General features: G+C 40.2%; 1 protein-coding gene across 3 annotated transcripts in view; it reads left to right on the top strand.

Moving 5' to 3' along the window:
• The first annotated feature begins 4,889 nt into the window (after nt 1-4,889).
• LOC139570429 (ferritin, lower subunit) overlaps nt 4,890-17,817 on the top strand; it is a 31,332-nt gene continuing 18,404 nt past the window's right edge. The window contains exon 1 of one of the 3 annotated variants that reach the window (XM_071392305.1): nt 4,890-5,057. The gene's annotated coding sequence lies outside the window, so the exon portion shown is untranslated. The remainder of the gene's footprint in view (nt 5,058-17,817) is intronic. The other 2 variants (XM_071392306.1, XM_071392307.1) reach the window with 2 other exon arrangements.

A 17,817-nucleotide genomic window follows, 5' to 3' on the forward strand; every position in this document is an offset into this window, starting at 1 on the left:
AAGACAACGCAGGAGTGGCTTCGGGGAAAAGTCTCTGAATGTCGTTGAGTGTCCCAGCCAGAGCCCGGACTTGAACCTGATCAAACATCTCTGGAGAGACCTGAAAAAAGCTGTGCAGCGACGCTCCCCATCCAACTTGACAGAGCATGAGGATCTGCAGAGCAGAATGTGAGCAAGTCCCCAAATACAAGTGTGACAAACTTGTAGTGACATACCCAAGAAGACTCAAGGCAGTAATCGCTGCCAAAGGGCTTTCAACAAAGTACTGAGTAAAGGATCTGAATACTCATCTAAATGTGATATTTCCATTTTTTTTATTTTATACATTTGCAAAATTTTCGAAAAAAACATTTTGTTTTCTCATTATGTGGTATTTTGTGTGGATTGATAAGGAGAAAAAAACTATTTAATCAATTTTAGAACAAGGCTGTAACGTAACAAAATGTGGGAAAAGTCAAGGATCCTTGACATTTTGTTACGTTACTGTCAGGTATGCGTAAATGGCTGTAAGGGAGTCAGGTGCAGGAGAGCAGATATTGGGTAGCCAACGGAGCCTTTTCTTTAGGCGAACCAAAAGCACACGGCAAAGTGAACACGAAATAACAATACGGGTTAACATAACCCAGCGCAAGAGACTAACGTGCGCATAACATGAAACAGAATAAACAATACCACACAAAGACATGAGGGAAACAGAGGGTTAAATACACAACACATAATGAGGGAAATGAGAACCAGGTGTGTGGGAAAACAAGACAAGACAAATGGAAAATGGATCGGCGATGGCTAGAAGACCGGTGACGTCGACCGTTGAGCACCGCACGAACAAGGAGAGGCATCGACTTCGGCAGAAGTCGTGACAGTTACAGGATTGTTCTAAAATGTATTCAATTGTTTTTTCCCCCCATCAATCTTCAAACAATACCCAATAATGACAAAACAAAATGTGTTTTTCAGAGCATTTTGCAAATACTTTCCGAATGCGCTGCGGGTGAGTTTGAACAAAAAGCTAGGTCATTGGCAGTGTTGCTGGACTTTTACTGTGGTTAAACAGCTTGAAATGGGGTGCCTGGACAATATATCGTTAAAAAATATAGCATTGCATCATAGGACGCATTGTTATACCAAAAATATACAGTACAATATGAGAGATGCAATTACATTTGGTCCAAAAAAGCACTTGATTCATAACAAATATCGCTCGTATGTTGATTTTGTCCTCCCACACCAGACGTGATCAAGACATGCAGATTGAAATATCATAACAAACTCTGAACCAACTATATTCATTTGGGGACAAGTCGAAAAGCATTAAACATTATGGCAATTTAGCTAGCTAGCTTGCTGTTGCTAGCTAATTTGTCCTGGGATATAAACATTGGGTTGTTATTCTACCTGAAATGCAAGTGTAACGCCTGCTTCCAACTCACACTCCCAAACACGTAGATCCCCTGAACGCAGCTCACTTTCCAGCCCACTTTCCAGCTCACTCCCCAGATTCCAATCACCTTAATTCCAATCACCTGTATGTCATTATCCCACACTATTTAGTTCAGTTCCGTGCACCCCTTCACTGTGAGGTATTGTTTGTTTTGTGGCACACTCTTCGGAGCCCTGTTTTTCCCCGTAATCTACTCCTCCCGTGTATGATAGTTGTTGCCTGCCTCACTAACAATGCCTTTTGCTTATTCCCTGCCTGTACTTCAGCCTATCGGATTTCCTGTTATCGACCTATGGCCTGATCTCCGGGACTACGTTACTAGCCTTTTCCCTGCCTGTACTGTTGTACTTCTGCCTGACTCTGGATCCAGCTACCTGCCTCCTCCTGTGGTCCTTACAATAAACACCTGCTGCGCCCTGTGCTTGAAACCAGCTCTCTGTCTCCCATTGTGTTCATTACAGAACACCTCACCAAAAACGACAGATGGAATCAGTGAAGGAGCAGCTAAGTCTAGCCTGACAGGAGGAACGAATCGATGAACTCTGTGACCTCCTTCGCCATTCCATTCCTGCTTCACCGACATCAGGTGCCACAGCATCTCCCCCCATATCCATGCCTAATAAATATGACGGCTCCCCAGGGAAATGTCAAGGATTTCTCATGCAGTGTAATCTGTACATAGACCATCAGCCCGATGACTTCACCTCTGACAAACACAGGGTGGACTTCGTCATCTCCCTACTCGCAGGCAAAGCTCTGGATTGGGTTACAGCCCTGTGGGCCGCTCAAAGTTCTGATCTGTCCTCTGAATCGCATTTCCGCGCCCTGTTCAAGAAGGTGTTCGACCATTCAGTTTCAGGTCATCACACCGGGGACCTGTTATGTGAGCTGCGACAGGGCCGTCACTCCACCACGGAGTATGCCTTTGAGTTCCGCACCATGGCTGCCGTCAGTGGATGGAGTGTACCAGCTCTCCTTACAGTCTACCGGAGGGGTCTTAAATTGGGAGTTACAGACCGAACCGATTTAACAGACCTAAACCAATACATCCGGATGTCCATATCCATTGGCAACCTACTGGTGGACAGCAGACCTATACAGTCGCCCATGGCCTGCGAGTTTTCCACGCCCTTCTCTCGTCCACCACGGTCCAATAGGCCCGAACCCATGCAACTCGGCCGCCCACCTCTCACGCCTGCCGAGAGACAGGTAGACTTGACGAAACAAAACTAACCGGCAACAGACAAACAGAGAACACAGGTATAAATGCACAGGGGATAATGGGGAAGATGGGCGACACCTGGAGGGGGGTGGAGACAATCACAAAGACAGGTGAAACAGATCAGGTTGTGACAGTTACAGCCGACATTTAAAATAGATTAAATTGAGATTCTGTCCCACTAATCTACACACAATACCCCATAATGTCAAAGTGTAGTTTTGTTTCTACATTTTTTTAAAGAAATTAATACAAAATGAAAAGCTGAAATGTCTTGAGTCAATACATATTCAACCCCTTTGTTATGGCAAGCCTAAATAATGTGCTTAACAAATTGCATAAAAAGTTGCATGGACTCATTCTGTGTTCAATAGTAGTAGTTAACATGATTTTTGAATGACTACCCAATCTCTGTACCCTACACATATTGGACTGTAGAGAGAAAAATGTAGTACCTGTCTCAATCAATAGGGAATTTCAAGCATAGATTCAACAACATAACCCAGGGAGGTTTTTCAATGCCTCACAAAGAAGGGCACTGATTGGTAGATGTGTAAAAAATAAGAAAAGTAGATGCTGAATATACTGTACCTGTGAGCATGGTGAAGTTATTAATTACACTTTGAATGGTGTATCAATACACCCAGTCACTACAAAGATACAGGCGTCCTTCCTAACGCAGTTGCAGTAGAGGAAGGAAACTACTCAGGGATTTCACCATGAGGCCAATGGTGATTTTAAAACCGTTACGAGTTTAAATGGTTGTGATATGAGAAAACTGAGGATGGATCAACAACATTGTAGTTACTCTACAATACTAACCTAAATGATAGAGTGAAAAGAAGGAAGCCTGTACAGAATTAAAAAAAATCAAAACATGCATCCTGTTTGCAACAAGGCACTTAAGTAATACTGCAAGAAATGTGGCAAAGAAATACATTCTTTGTCCTGAACTTCATATTTTCAAGCATGGTGGTGGCTGCATCATGTTTTGGGTATGCTTGTCATTGGCTAGGGAGTTTTTGGGGGGATAAAAATAAATGGAGTACACCTATAAGCACAGGCAAAGTCCTAGAGGAAAACCTGGTTCAGTCTGCTTTCCAAGAGACACTAAGAGATAAATTCACCTTTTAGCAGGGCAACAACCTAAAACACAAGGCCAAATATACACTGGAGTTGCTTACATTGAATGTTCCTGGGTGACCTAGTTAAAGTTTTGACCTAAATCGGCTTGAAAATATATGGCAAGACTTGAAAACGGCTGTCTAGCAATGATCAACAATCAACTTGAAGATTTTATTTAAAAAATGTACAATCCAGGTTTTCAAAGCTCTTAGAGACTTACTCAAAAAGACTCATCTATAAATGCCGTCAAAGTGCTTCCACAAAGTATTGACTGAGGAGTGTGAATGAGATCTTTTTGTATTTTATTTTCAAAGAATGTACAAAAATCTATAAAAACATGTTTCCACTTTTTCATTATGTGGTATTGTGTGTAGATGGGTGAGAAAAAAATATTTTATCCATTTTGAATTCAGGCTGTAACACAACAAAACGTGAAATAAGTCAAGGGGTATGAATACTTTCTGAAGGCATTGTAGTGTCCAGGCACACCATTTTAAGCTGTTTGACCACTGTAAAAGGCCAGCAACACTCGGTATTATTCAGAGCACCATGAAATGACACCCTATATAGATTATACAGACCCTATTGAGTACTCTCCAGCCAACTTTTATATTGGCACTAACACTCGTTTTTTCTCTATATATGTATATGTATATGTATATGTAATGCATATACAGTGATTTGTATTAAGGCCAATGTAATGGCCAGAGTAAAAGTCCAGCAACACTCCGTATTATTCAGAGCCCTATGAAATGTACAAAATATATAGATTCTACAGACCCTACTGAGTACTCCTTACCCCACTTTTACATTGGCACAAATAATAGTTTTTTCTCTATAAGCCAATATGTAATGCATACACAGTAGTGGAGGCTGCTGAGGGGAGGACAGCTCATAATAATGTCTAGAAAGTTCCAATTTATATTATGAGCAGTACTACCATCATCAGCCTCCACTGATATACAGTGATTTGACCTTGAAACATGTTTTAAAACCCACATTTTATGTAAATGTCACCTAAATATGATCACATATGAATCATTGTTAATGTTTAGACATGCATTTTTCATACATCATTAATAAATACAGGTTAATGACACTTTTCTACTATTACGTGGGGGACTTTTATTTTGACAATTTCTGACGTTCCGTGACCTGGAAGTACTTCTTTAATGTTGTTGACGAGTCAACGTTATAAACAAAGTCTCTGCAAAATAGTGCAGTTTCTCAAGTAAACTAACGATTTCTAGTGATTAGAAACAAAGGGCGAACGTAAGTAGAACATTCTGGTACTTCAGTATTCGATATGTCAATGCAATTAGTTGGAGGTTTACAAGCAATAGTATTTGTGTGATACATTTTTATTTTTAAATCGTTTGCAGTGGCTAGCGAACGTTAGCTAATATTGATTTGGGTAACACCAACAACCTAGTTATGTAGCTAACACCTTGCCCAAACCGGCTGCGCGCGTGCGCCATCGTGCATAAATTTATTTTCCCCCCCCCACACCAAACGCGATCACGACACGCAGGTTAAAATATCAAAACAAACTCTGAACCAATTACATTAATTTGGGGACAGGTCGAAAAGCATTAAACATGTATGGTAATTTAGCTAGTTAGCTTTAACGTTAATTTGTTCTATTTAGCTAGCTTGCTGTTACTAGCTAATTTGTCCTGGGATATAAACATTGAGTTGTTATTTTACCTGAAATGCACAAGGACCTCTACTCCGACAATTAATCCACACATAAAACGGCCAACCGAATCGTTTCTAGTCATCTCTCCTCCTTCCAGGCCTTTTCTTTGGTTAAATTATATGGTGATCGCATCTAAACTTTCATTGTATTACCATTGGTCTTTCTATCACCCACGTGGGTATAACCAATGAGGAGATGGCACGTGGGTACCTGCTTCTATAAACCAATGAGGAGATGGCACGTGGGTACCTGCTTCTATAAACCAATGAGGAGATGGGAGAGGCAGGACTTGCAGCGTGATCTGCGTCAGAAATAGGAACGACATCTATTTTAGCCCTTGGTGTCGCAGACACTCGTTGGCGCGCGCAAGCAGTGTGGGTGCAATAATTGAATAACATGGATTTCTAAATGTATTTTGCGGCGCACGCGACGTGTCCGGTCTGGTCAGCATGTTATCAGAGAACTACACTCATGTTGGTGGCCTAGCCAGTTAGCAAGCTAGCTTGTCTTGCTCTGCATTCCTCGTGCTTGTCTGTTAGCTAACTAACGCTAATGACGTGCTGTAAGGTTAGGTCACTCTCACTGTCTTATATATATATTGTAACGACCCTGGGTTTATAAGCGCGGAAATCGACTCTGCCGCAAGAGCATGCTTTTGCGGCACAGTCGATAGCGCGCCGGACCTCGGCCTAGAAGGTCGAGGGTTCGAGACTTGATCCCTGCCTGTTTCATTACATATATATATATATGTAATGAAATATATATATATATATACACTGCTCAAAAAAATAAAGGGAACACTTAAACAACACAATGTAACTCCAAGTCAATCACACTTCTGTGAAATCAAACTGTCCACTTAGGAAGCAACACTGATTGACAATAAATTATAGGCAATTAGCAAGACACCCCCAATAAAGGAGTGGTTCTGCAGGTGGTGACCACAGACCACTTCTCAGTTCCTAGGCTTCCTGGCTGATGTTTTGGTCACTTTTGAATGCTGGCGGTGCTTTCACTCTAGTGGTAGCATGAGACGGAGTCTACAACCCACACAAGTGGCTCAGGTAGTGCAGCTCATCCAGGATGGCACCTCAATGCGAGCTGTGGCAAGAAGGTTTGCTGTGTCTGTCAGCGTAGTGTCCAGAGCATGGAGGTGCTACCAGGAGACAGGCCAGTACATCAGGAGACGTGGAGGAGGCCGTAGGAGGGCAACAACCCAGCAGCAGGACCGCTACCTCTGCCTTTGTGCAAGGAGGAGCAGGAGGAGCACTGCCAGAGCCCTGCAAAATGACCTCCAGCAGGCCACAAATGTGCATGTGTCTGCTCAAACGGTCAGAAACAGACTCCATGAGGGTGGTATGAGGGCCCGACGTCCACAGGTGGGGGTTGTGCTTACAGCCCAACACCGTGCAGGACGTTTGGCATTTGCCAGAGAACACCAAGATTGGCAAATTCGCCACTGGCGCCCTGTGCTCTTCACAGATGAAAGCAGGTTCACACTGAGCACATGTGACAGAGTCTGGAGACGCCGTGGAGAACGTTCTGCTGCCTGCAACATCCTCCAGCATGACCGGTTTGGCGGTGGGTCAGTCATGGTGTGGGGTGGCATTTCTTTGGGGGGCCGCACAGCCCTCCATGTGCTCGCCAGAGGTAGTCTGACTGCCATTAGGTACCGAGATGAGATCCTCAGACCCCTTGTGAGACCATATGCTGGTGCGGTTGGCCCTGGGTTCCTCCTAATGCAAGACAATGCTAGACCTCATGTGGCTGGAGTGTGTCAGCAGTTCCTGCAAGAGGAAAGCATTGATGTTATGGACTGGCCCGCCCGTTCCCCAGACCTGAATCCAATTGAGCACATCTGGGACATCATGTCTCGCTCCATCCACCAACGCCACGTTGCACCACAGACTGTCCAGGAGTTGGATGCTTTAGTCCAGGTCTGGGAGGAGATCCCTCAGGAGACCATCCGTCACCTCATCAGGAGCATGCCCAGGCATTGTAGGGAGGTCATACAGGCACGTGGAGCCCACACACACTACTGAGCTTCATTTTGACTTGTTTTAAGGCCATTACATCAAAGTTGGATCAGCCTGTAGTGTGGTTTTCCACTTTATTTTTGAGTGTGACTCCAAATCCAGACCTCCATGGGTTGATAAATTTGATTTCCATTGATAATTTTTGTGTGATTTTGTTGTCAGCACATTCAACTATGTAAAGAAAAAAGTATTTAATAAGAATATTTCATTCATTCAGATCTAGGATGTGTTATTTTAGTGTTCCCTTTATTTTTTTGAGCAGTGTATATATATATATATATATATATATATATAGCATTCTGTTAGTGGCAAGAGTTTTATATAATTTTAAATTTAAAAACTCTTAAGTGTTGAACCAGGTGTAGTTTTTTTTGTACCAGTTCATAAACCATGTGCCATGGAATTGGTACATCTAAAATCTCTTCCCATTTATTTTGCAACGTTTATGATGCAGCTGTCAACATTGTTGTCCTCAAATTAAACTGGTATATATATTGAGGAGGCCAAGATGGCGGCTTGAACATACGCTTTTTTTACCGAGCTCCGCACCAAACTTCAGAAAGATTGTGAAAAAAACAAGTTTACAGTCATTACTATTACTGTTTTTATTTGTTCAAGATATAAGAACTTTCCTGTGACTGGAATAAGAATTGGATAATTTATTTCGGCATGTCCATGCGACGACATGACAAAAAAAGAAAGGAAGAAGCTAGCCGTTCTATTGCTAATCAACAAGAGAGAAACGTGCTTATAGACAACTGCCATAACTACGCTTGCCCTATGGATAATATCATGCTTTCGAATGCTGTTGAAGATGACAAATTCCCCCCTTTACCGGTTGCTCCGTGCAAACCTCCACCCTCCAAAAAACCCAACATGAACTCTGACATCATGGCTACCCTCTCCTTACTCATCAACTCCAGGTCTGACGCCATTGAGAAAATGGTAGACGCGACCACCATGGTTATCGAAGGCTTGAAAAGACTGGAGTTTGTATGTGGTGAAATCAAGGATGTGAAAATGAGAGTGGCAAAAGTTGAAAAAAGTGTCGAAAATAATAACAATGTCTACCATAGACATCTCACTGATCTGGAACAATACACAAGAAGATGGAACCTGAGACTCTACGGCTTGCCAGAGGTGGAGAATGAGGATGTGCGAGGAGAGGCTATCCGCATCTGCCAAGAAGTTATGCCTGCAGAGAAGAACAAAGTTGGTGATACCATCAACGTTGTGCATCGCCTCGGCAAGAAGCAACAGCAAAACGATTCAAGACCAAGTGGTATCATCATCCTCTTCACTGCCAGATTCTACAAGGATGCTGTCTGGAAAGCTGCTAGGAAGAACGCCTTCCTTCAGAGCCATGGTATGCGTTTCGCCGAGCATCTCAGGCAGGAGGACATAGAAAGAAGGAACAAGTTGTGGCCAACAATCAAGAAAGTACAAAATGAGGGAAAGGCTGCTTACTTCGGAGGACGAGGCTTCGTCAACGGTTCAGAAATCCATATTCCTCCCTAAAATCTAACCAGAAGGAACAGATTGATGGTTTCGGCCATGGTATTCTCATTTTCATTGTATTGTTTAACTTTACCTAACAAGCATCAGGTGACGATTTTTCGGAATACTCAGGTACTTCAATTTATTAGTTTGGTCTTGTATGACGAGAAGGCCTATTTTGTTTAAACTTACGAAGAAGACTGAAAGTTGTATTTATTTTTTATGTATACAAGTAACTAAGATACTGTTTTTAAAGAGCATACAGGTCTGCTCTGACTTTACACGGTTGTTGTTCTATTTAGTTATTAATACTTATTTCCAAGTGAAAAAGGTCTTAGGAACATGTATGTAAAACATTTTTTATTCAATTTTTTTATGATCAGTTTTCATATGCACTTAAAATAGTAGGTACCCTTTTATTTAAATTATTATTTTGTATTTTCTCAGAATTGTTCCTGATTACACTAAAGAGGGTTTTTAGTCTCTTACTACAAAGAACCCTTGGTTTGGTCTTGAACATAATATTCAGTTGAGTTGAATTTCAAAAGCCAGACAACATCTAGCTCAGAGTTTATGGAATGAGCTATTTTCACTTTAAGTTGACTTAAATGGTGCAGATCTCGGTTCCTTATCGCTTACGTTCACTGCTCCTCCGTTTTTGACTCATCCTACTACAGTTTATACTTTTATATAATCTTTGTTTTGTCTTTGTCTATAGTTTCTCTGAATGCTAGGGGGTTACGAAACAATGTGAAGCGCAAGGCCTTATTTTTATTTGCTAAACAATTTCGAACAGATTTTTGCTTTTTTCAAGAGTCTCACTCAATTTCGGCTGATGCCAACTTCTGGAGGTCAGTGGGGCAACGATATTTGGCTTTCCCATGGATCTGAACGCTCCGCTGGTGTCACTACAATGAAAAATACCGTTGGTAATATTCTACACTCGGAATGTGACCCCTTTGGTCACTTTATTTGTCTTGTGATCAGTTACAATGACATTATGCTCATTACTGTAAACTTCTACGGGTACAACACCAAACATGGGAATGATGAGTTGCTTGAATCTATAGAGAAACATATACTTAATTGGTTATCTACATTTCCGAGTTCATTATTATTGATAGGAGGGGACTTTAACATTACTATAGATAATTCAACTGATAGATGCCCCCCAGGTAGGCCAACCAATCAGAATGTGGGTTTAATACTTTTTATGGAAAAGTTTGATCTAACTGATATATGGAGAGAGAGGTTTCCTGCCGACAGATCATTCACTTGGAGTAACAAAACAGGTTCCAGACAATCCAGAATAGATTTATGGCTTATATCCAAGTGTATTGATAGTGAGTGTGTTACTACAAATATCTGTACTACTCCCCTCACAGAACATAGGGCCATTTACATTGATATCAAAATATTTACCCCTGATACTAACATTGGCAGAGCATCCTACTGGAAGCTAAATAGCCCATTATTAAATAATGATATAGTTAAGTTTGAGGTTAAAGATCTGCTTTCACACTTTTGGTAAAGGGCTTGTGAAGAAAAATCGTATTGCAAGAACTGGGAGCTCTTTAAATTTGAGGTGTCCAAATACCTTAGAAAATATGATAGTAATCTTGCTAAGAGCTGAGGAGGAAAAGGTGATCATTAAGATAACTTTCCTTTCTCAGAGGTCCCCAGCCGGCCTCTCGGGAGGAGAAGATGGAACTGATTGAGTTACAAAATAAACTGGATAATATATATATAGATATATAGATAGATAGATTAAAAGCAGGAGCCTTTATTAGATCTAGGACAGGAGGGAGAACAGAATTCATCCTATTTCTTTAGACTTGAGAAATTTCACTCTATAAATAACACTATCCATAATTTAAACATTGATGGTGTTATTACAGATTACCAAAAATTAATCACTAAATAATGTAGCAATTTGTACAGAAAATTGTATAGCTCTACGTACTGTCAGGAATCCACAGATATGTTTTTTGACTCACTGAATAATGTTCACTCCATCAGTGATATAGAATCTAAACAGTGTGAACCCATCAAAGTTGAAGAGATTATTGTCTATCAAACATCTAAAGAACAATAAATCACCAGGTGTTGATGAAATTACATCAGAATTTTACTAATTATTTTCTGAACAAGTAGCACCCTTCCTATTTGAAGTCTTTTTATAGAGTATTAAAAACAATGTCCTCCCTCCTACAATGAGTCAGGGGTTAATAACACTGATACTTAAGCCTAAAAAAGAAGTGCTGCTCATCGATAACTGGCGTCCAATTTGTTTTCTTAATAATTACATTTACATTTACATTTAAGTCATTTAGCAGACGCTCTTATCCAGAGCGACTTACAAATTGGTGCATTCACCTTATGATATCCAGTGGAACAACCACTTTACAATAGTGCATCTAACTCTTTTAAGGGGGGGGGGGGGGTTAGAAGGATTACTTTATCCTATCCTAGGTATTCCTTAAAGAGGTGGGGTTTCAGGTGTCTCCGGAAGGTGGTGATTGACTCCGCTGACCTGGCGTCGTGAGGGAGTTTGTTCCACCATTGGGGTGCCAGAGCAGCGAACAGTTTTGACTGGGCTGAGCGGGAACTGTACTTCCTCAGAGGTAGGGAGGCGAGCAGGCCAGAGGTGGATGAACGCAGTGCCCTTGTTTGGGTGTAGGGCCTGATCAGAGCCTGAAGGTACGGAGGTGCCGTTCCCCTCACAGCTCCGTAGGCAAGCACCATGGTCTTGTAGCGGATGCGAGCTTCAACTGGAAGCCAGTGGAGAGAGCGGAGGAGCGGGGTGACGTGAGGGAACTAAATTATAATAATATATAATATTATTATATTAATATATAATATTATATAATATAATAATAATGACTATAAGATATTAGCCTTACTACTTGCAAAAAGAATTAAAGAAGTCCTGGATGCAATCATTGATGAAACACAGTCTGGCTTTATGAGGAACAGACATATTTCTAATAATAATCAGACTAGTATTAGACATACTTGACTACTCAGACCTAATAACCGAGGATAGCTTCATATTATTTTTAGATTTTTATAAAGCATTTGACACAGTAGAGCATCAGTTCCTCTTCCACTCCCTTGAGAGACTTGGCTTTGCGGATTTTTTTCTATGAGGCTATTAAGACTCTATACAAATGGTAACAGCTCAATCAAATTGAAATATGACACCTCACCTAGATTTGAGTTAGGACAACCTTGCCTAATTCCACTCTATCTCTCCGTACCTAGTTAAATTAATCAAACAAATTCTTTAAATGACAGTCCTGTACAAGGTATTTCCATAGCTGGTAAAGAACTTATTATAAGCCAGCTGGCTGACGATACTACACTTTTTCTGAAAGATGCTAACCAAATTCCCATATCGATCAATGTGATACAATCCTTTTCCAAAGCGTCTGGTCTATATCTTAACATTAATAAATGTGAACTCATGCCTGTCAAAGATTGTGTGACACCTTCATATTATGGTATTCCAGTAAAAGAACTTCCCTATTAAAAAAACAGAAGAAGCTAAATCAATGGCTACAGAGGTACTTATCTTTAAAAGGATGAGTCCTAATAACCAAGGCTGACGTTATCTCTAGACTAACATATGGCGCTCTATCTTTCTATCTTGACAGTAAAATAAGCAAGGAGATAGACCAGATGCTTTTCAACTTTCTGTGGAGAAACCGTACCCATTACATTAGGAAAACTGTTGTATTGAACACTTATGAGAATGGTGGGCTGAATTTTCTGAACTTTACTACCTTAAATAATACTTTTAAGATCAATTGGATAAAAAAAATCCTAAGAAGACCTACTTCTACAGTGGGGAGAACAAGTATTTGATACACTGCCGATTTTGCAGGTTTTCCTACTTACAAAGCATGAAGAGGTCTGTAATTTTTATCATAGGTACACTTCAACTGTGAGAGACGGAATCTAAAACATTGTGTAATTTTATTCCTCATCATGTCTTCTCTACTTTTGGTGGCCTTAACTTCATGTTGGTTTGCAATTATAATATTGACAAAGTTCCAGTGAAACTTTCTGCTTTTCATCGGCATGTTTTCTTGTCATGGTCCTTAATTTATAAGCAGAATTTTTCTCCACACAGATATTATATATGGAATAATCTGGATATATTGTATAAAAATTCTTCTTTGTTTTTAGAATATTGGTTCCGAAATAATATTCTATTGGTGAGCCAAATGGTAAATGCAGATGGTCTTTTACTCAGTTATAAGGAATTCTTATCACTTTACAAGGTCCCTGTAACACCTAAAGATTTTGCAATTGTCTTAGATGCCATTCCCTCAGGTTTTGCTTTAATATTCAGGAACGTGTAAAGACCTGACCCTCAGAGCCCACCTTCCGTTGACCCTGTTGACTCATCAGTAGGAAAGATTTGTTTCTCTTTTGGTCCATTCAACAACAGAGCGATACGAACCTTGTTTCAGCAGGATGTTGTATCTATCTATACCTTATGTCTTGCCTCATTGGAATGGATTTATTGATAATATCCGTTGGAAAAAAGTTTGGATGTTGTCATACACATACCTACTTGTTAACAAAATTTAAAGAAGTTTCCATTAAAATGATTCATAAATATTATCCTGCCAACCACTATATGAAAAAGTTTAAGGAAAACATCAACTCAAATTGCTCCTTTTGTAATGACAACCCAGAAACAGTGTTGCATCTTTTTTGGCATTGTATTAATGTAAGAAAACTGTGGCAAGACATCAGTAGATTTATAATTGAACACATTTATGAGGATCTTACACTATTGTGGAGAGATGTACTGCTTGGATTCTTTACCTATGATAGAAATAAGCTGAAACATTTTTGTGTCATTAATTTCATCATTCTTTTGGCCAAATTTCATATTCACAAATGTAAATTTACAAACAAAACACCACATTTTACTTTTTACTTTCTTACCTTACAAAAATAAATTGAACTTTATTTTAAGACAATTAAATACTCTAACAAAAAAGCTGTTAGAATAATAAGTGTATGTATGTCCCTTAAGGTCCTTGTGTAATGTGATATTGTACCCCCTAGCCCAATTGTCCTTTGTATATTATTAATATATACTTGTGTTCCCACATGTACTTCCTGTATTGATTTGTTGTTAATAAAATAAAAATTCAACTGGTGTATTTTTCTATTTATGCCAGTTCCTTTCAGCCATTTGGGCATGCCTTTTATTTATGTCCAGGATTCGAGATATGTTAGACCAGGGGTACTTAAATACTATTTTAGAAGGTACGGTCACACACATCCTAGCTACTGGTAGCTCAAAGGCCGGCAGATGGTGGTGATACTATAGTCGTTTAATCTTACCATCCAAAGGGAATGCAAAGATTTTAATAACCAGACCAAGATAGACCACAGCCTGTTGTTTCCAATGGGAACAGATGAGTCATAGTGGACAGAACAAGCAAGGAGGTGGGCAGAGCCAAGCGCGAGCTAGCGATATCCTATTGGCCCGTTCTAGCATACATCTGCATTTTCCGTTAGGGAACCCCTACTCTGAAATGCGTGTGCAATAACTCAATTCAATTTTGCACTCCTAAACAAGACATTTAAAACTTCGGCAAAGGCTAAAGTCTACAAAACGTAGTCCACTCTGTTTATTACAGATTATAGTTTTGGGAACAGAACTATTGAGATAAAATGTTTCATTTGCAGAATGTAGGACAAAATCCATCTCTTTCCATCTTCTCCCACTGCCCGTCAGTGGGCTTCCTCGTGGAAACGCCAAGCGGATGCTTCATATTTACACATCCAGTGAAATGTCTCTTAAAAAAATATATAATAATCTGAAAAGAAACATACAATATACTTGCAGTGAAGCCACTCAACAACCAAATCACATTATTCATCTAACAGACTCCCATCCACAGCGTTCTGTGGGGAATGTATGCAGCCGGCTATACACTCAATTCCCTATGTACCGGTTCGTTCTCTATAGAGGCTGCAAATGCGTTGATTTCCACCTCCAACTCGGTTTAATGGCAATAAGGCAGAAAAAAAAGTGGGAAATATGTGCAGCAGGTAGCCTAGTGGTTAGAGCGTTGGGCCAGTAACCGAAAGGTCAGCTCGGGGATTTGGTCTAGCAACAAGGTAAAAATCTGTCGTTCTACCCCTGAACAAGGCAGTTAACCCACGGTTCCTAGGCCGTCATTGTAAGTAATAATTTGTTCTTAACTGACTTGTGTAGTTAAATAAAATTCATTTTCTTTGTGAAACACCATTTTCCATGCTAAAGTGGCTAATGCTACTTCCTGATATTGCGCCCCATGTTGAGCGTGGGGTAAACAGGTTCTACAACCTGATTGGCTGAACGCAATAGCAACATCCAGGACTAGCATTCCTAGGCATTACCCATTATCCAGTGTGATGGATAATGGGTAATGACTTCCCGCTGTCAAATTGAGTTCTAGGAGGAAATCGTCAGATTTGCAGCCCGAATGGAGAATGCTTTAGGTACGAACCGGTCCACGGGGATACGTGTATTAGCCGGCTGCATGCATTCCCTTCGGATGGTAAGATGGAAGGCCTCAATGTGGCCATCTGCCAGCCTTTGGCCTAGCTAGGTGACAAAGGTCCAGATGGATATTGTAATTTGTCAGTGTAGTAACAAACCCCCACCTCTCAACAATGCGACCCCAAACTGTTCACACATCTTGTTGGCAGATTTTTTTTTTTGCGGTTTCAAAGCTAATTTCCTGCAGTTCTACACATCTTGCCATGGGGCAGAGAGAACATTTAGCCATTTTAAAGCTAAATTCCTGCAATTCTAACATTTCCTGCCATTTCTTGTGTAGAGATACTTGAGTAGAAAAATGAAAAATAATCAATTGGGGCTCCTGGGTATGTAACTTGGCCATGAGAACTACAAGATTTGGACAGCAGCTTAGCCTAAATTACCTACCTAGATAACATGGCTTAGTGGATCAATTGGACATTTCTGACCGGTTATAATCAGCTCTGTTAGTGAATGACATTTTTTTAAACAAAAATTAAAAGAAAAAAACATTTTAAAAAAGTTTCTTTTTTTGTTGTTGTCTGGACCCACGGTCCGTATTGACCCCGTTCTGGGTCTGAATACAGACTGCAGTCCACCTATCAGAGTATGTGAGCGGAGCGAGATTCCCAAAGGCTGGAGGGTCGGTCCTTCTCGCCCGCTCCAGTAGCACCCACTTCATGAGCTCAAGGCATGCCCGGCCCAGCATGGATTTGTAGTCTATTTGTGTGCTGCAATAGCCCCTTGCTTTAGCTACTTTAGTTTGCTAAATATTTTCATAAATAAACTGTTATAACACAGGTGCAAATCAAGGTGACTTACAAAGATGAAGACCAAGGGAGGGAGTGCAGTGATGTGTTCACAACAAAAAAATCATTGTGGAATCTGAAAAGACATGTATCCCGAAAGCATGATGGTGTACTTACTACGTGCACATGCTAAAAGAAAGGAACGAGGTGGGTAGATCACCAAGTGTGTCATTGTAGCGAAGTATTTCAACAAAATAATCTGATCTTAAGTTTTGTTCTTTTTGTTCTATTATCTATACAATAGGCCATAATTGATTTTGGCCCAATAGGCCTGGCATATTCCAACGTTCAATGAGCTTTCTGTTTTGATTGGGTTGTTTGGCCTAAACCTTTTAGGCCTAGCTATAGAAAAACAACTACATCTCTGCCCAGCAAGGCAAGAGTGGCCAAAAGGGTGCTTAGCATTCCCAGTGGCTCTGCAAGTGCGGAGAGGATATTCTTCACTGCTGGCCTGCTATCCGGGCACTGTCGCATGAACCTGAAGCCACAGATGGCCAAACTCGTGTTTTTAAAAATGTATTAGTAAAAAAAGCACTAAGTAATTTTGTTTAATTTGTATCAGTCACAGCCTATTTGCACAATTTATAGACTATAATGATTTAATACAATGAAATGTTGAAATGCTGCGCGCTTTGTCCCTACCAGCCTATTGTGTTGCACTCGCAAATGCTTCACAATGTATTTCTTTGTAGGGTATAGCCTTGGAATAATATAGCCTCAATTTATTTTCGTTCCTTCCTAGGCCCCCTGCCTGGCTCCTGACCTATTTAGTGTTTATATGCTGTTTAATATGACATGTAGCCTATTTGAAATGATGAGCGCTTCTTACATCCACCTTTTCATGTTTATTAACATACTTTTCATTCAAATCATTTTGTTTGGTTTCAATACTTCAAAACGAATTGGTAGGTCCAGCTAGTCACAAAAATAGTTGTGTGTTAGTTAAATTGTGATTTTAATGAATGGAGCGAATTTGGAGTGGCCATTTTTTCCCCCTTTGAGCGCAGAGCAGTTTTAAGCTGATCGGTTGGAAAGGACGTGGAGCACCCAATTTATTAATGTATATATTTGTAATAATAATTACAACAATACTGAATGAACAATGAGCACTTATTTTAACTTAATATAATAAACTCACCAAAAAAAGAAACGTCCCTTTTTCAGGACCCTGTTTTACAAAGATAATTCGTAAAAATCCAAATAACTTCATAGATCTTCAATGTAAAGGGTTTAAAACTTCTTATGGCTGCAATCCCGTTAACGGGATGATATGACAACAGCCAGTGAAAGTGCAGGGAGCCAAATTCAAAAAACAGAAATCTCATAATTAAAATTCCTCAGACATACATGTGTTTTATACCATTTTAAAGGTAATCTTGTTGTTAATCCCACCAAGTGTCCGATTTCAAATATGCTTTTCAGCGAAAGCACTACAAAC

The sequence above is a fragment of the Salvelinus alpinus genome, chromosome 3 (assembly GCF_045679555.1).
Source record: "Salvelinus alpinus chromosome 3, SLU_Salpinus.1, whole genome shotgun sequence".
Lineage (NCBI taxonomy): Eukaryota > Metazoa > Chordata > Actinopteri > Salmoniformes > Salmonidae > Salvelinus > Salvelinus alpinus.